This window comes from Hordeum vulgare, chromosome 2H (genome assembly GCF_904849725.1).
Source record: "Hordeum vulgare subsp. vulgare chromosome 2H, MorexV3_pseudomolecules_assembly, whole genome shotgun sequence".
In the NCBI taxonomy this organism is placed as follows: domain Eukaryota; kingdom Viridiplantae; phylum Streptophyta; class Magnoliopsida; order Poales; family Poaceae; genus Hordeum; species Hordeum vulgare.
The window spans coordinates 510,439,775-510,442,983 of NC_058519.1; positions in this window are offsets into that span (position 1 = coordinate 510,439,775).

Below are 3,209 nucleotides of genomic sequence, written 5' to 3' on the forward strand. Positions count from 1 at the left end.
GTATCTGGTCCCTCGAGTCGCAGAAGTTCGAGCGTGCGAGTGGCCAAGCGATGTGTTCTTATGCGCCGCCGGACTTTATGAGGACTTTCATCACTTGGTGGAGAACGCAGGCCTTACCGCCTTTGTTGAAGATAAGTGTCTGCAATACCTCCTCCTCACTAATATCTTCGTACAAAGATTTAACTTCTATCCGAGGAAGAATCCTCCTATGGTTGAGTTCAAATTATATGATATCCCCCAGCGCATGACACTCCAGGATTTTTGCAATGTTTGCAAATTGCCTTTTGTTGGGGATATTCATGAACCTCGTCCACAGGACTTGGAGGCTTTCATCGATACTATTGCTGTAGGAGAGGAGAGAGGAGTGTCTTGCGCTAGAGCTGTTAGCATTTATTTTCCCGTGCTTCGGTACTTCTCATTATTTGTGGGAAAATGTTTGATTAGCTGTGGGAAAGCTGGGTCCCTTAGCTCCTCGGATCTTGCGGTCTCGCGCGAAGCCCTTTATAATGATAAAACTTATAGCTTGGGCGCTATAGTAGCTCAACGGTTGAACACAAACCGTTCTAAAGGCGTTGTCTATGGAGGTATCTATGCTACTCATCTTGCTAGACATTTTGAGATACCTATTAGACTGGACGAGGAAGAAGAGATTCTTATTCCTGAGAGATATCTAGATTATGATAGTATGGTTCTCCATGACTTTCTTGATAAAGATATAAATAGAAGGATGATTTATAACCTGGTATTTAGTCAGGGTACTCGTGAGACTATTACTTTGCCTGCTCCTTCTTTGTTCAATCTTCATGCAGGCAGGTACATTATTATGCCCTCGTATATCTATGCATATTGGGGCTTAGCCCAACCACAGGTGCCCGTGCCCGAGCCACCAGTCGAGTACCAGACGCCAGTTTATCAATGGGAGCCAGAGGAGCTCACACAGCAGTGGCATCCTCAGTCCACTCCGGAGTACCCCGGAGCTGGTTATTTCCCTCCATGGGAGTAGACCAACTTAGGCCAAAAGCCTAAGCTTGGGGGAGTACGTGTTTCTCACCGACTTTACATTCTTGCTTATGCTTTCACTTTGTTCGTCGGTGTTCACACTTTGCCACTGTATCATCCATGCTAGTTTATTTTCTTTTTCTCGTTTTCTTTTCGTGTGTCTGTCTAGTTTGAGAAAACCCCAAAAGATTTCCTTTTCTTCTTTTGCTTGTTGGGAGCTTTCCCGTGTAAATAGTTTTCTTTTTCTTTGGGTCAAGGTAGAAGACCATGGTTACAATGTTTAGTGGCTCTCGCATGCATACCTGTCTAGCTGTCATAGAGCCATATTACTTTGTCTTCTCCTTTGTGTTGCCTGCAGATTCTAGCTTTAGTCCAATGCACGAGCACTCTTATTATTGTTCACATCGTTCGGTCGTACAAGTGAAAGGCAATAATGATGATATATGATGAAGTGACTGAGCCTGGAAAATCTGGTATGAACTCGATCTATTTTGTTTTTGTAAATATGACTAGCTCATCGTTCCTGATTCAGCTTTGTTGTGAGAGAAACATGTTTTCAATGACAACTTAGAGATCATAGTTGCTGATGCCATGCTTACTTAGCTAGGAGCGTATAATGTTTGCCTTGGATGCCAACATGAATGTTGAGATGACTATGATGTAGTATGATAGGATGGTATCCTCCTTTGAATGATTCAAGTGGCTTGACTTGGCACATGTTCACGCATGTAGTTGAAACAAAATCAACATAGCCTCTATGATATTCATGTTCATGGTGATTTATGTCCTACTCATTGTTACGCAATCTCGGGTTTGCTAACACCAGCGTTTCCGACCCACATGCGTCAACAAGCCCAATCGGAGAGCAACACCGACTTATGACAGGCCTTGGGCCCTCTCCCCCCAAAAGACTAGCCTTTTAGGAGGGGACACCCTCACCCTTATAAGTCATGTTATGTCTCCTCCCATAACCGATGTGGGACTAAACCCAACAATCTCCTCCTCACACATCGGTCACCCATGGGCCCGCTAACACCAGTGTTCCAGCCCATCTACCCTGACCGACCACCCGTGAGTCCACCAAGATTTATTCCGGACACCCGGGCTCTGATACCACTTGTTACACAATCCCGAGTCCGCTAACAGCAGTGTTTCCGACCCACATGCGTCAACAGGCCCAATCGGAGAGCAACACCGACTTATGACAGGCCTTGGGCCCTCTCCCCCCAAAAGACTAGCCTGTTAGGAGGGGACACCCTCACCCTTATAAGTCATGTTATGTCTCCTCCCATAACCGATGTGGGACTAAACCCAACACTCATGCTTGCACTCAATGTTAGTTAATCTCAGTGCATTTTGATGACTGATGTCGCTCTCTAGTTGGTCGCTTCCCAGTCGTTTGCTAGCCTTCACTTGTACTAAGCGGGAATACTGCTTGTGCATCCACTTCCATAAACCCAAAGTTGGTCCATATGAGTCCACCATACCTAACTATATGCGGTATCTACGTGCCGTTCCAAGTAAAATTGCATGTGCCACTCTCTAAATCTTCAAGAAATAATCTGTTTTGCATGCCTGAACCGCTCATGTGGTGACAGGGGGCTATCAGTATCTTCCATGCTAGGCGTGTTATCCTCGATATGTGTTTATTCACTAGCATTCATGAGAAAGGGGCCGGTAATTGGAATTCCCAGTTCCATGCTCAAATCGAAAAGATAATTGCAAACAAAACTCCCCCAGGATTGATGTTGGTATGGACGGTACCCGAGGATTCGGCTAGCCGTGGAGTGTAATTGATTGGTGGTGGGGGAGTCAAAACTTTACTTTTCTGTTTGGGAACCGCCTATAGCATGTGTAGCGTGGAAGATGTTGAGAACTCTTAGTCATTGCGTTGACAATGAAAGCATGCCACCCAAAATTATTATCTCTGTTTTCAAAGCTTGAGCTCTGGCACCTCTGCAAATCAATGCTTCCCTCTGTGAAGGGCCTGTCTATTTATGTTCCTGTTGAGTCACCCTCTTCTTATAAAAGCACCAATTAGAGAGCACCTCTGTCATTTTTATGCTTTGCTTTTAACTGTGATTGAGTATGACTCTGACTGGATCTTCTTTGCCATGAATTACAATGTTTAGTCAGCCCTTGGTCTTTGAAGGTGCTGTGCATTTATGTTTTGCGGTCTCAGAAAGAGCTAGCAAGATACCATCTATTCA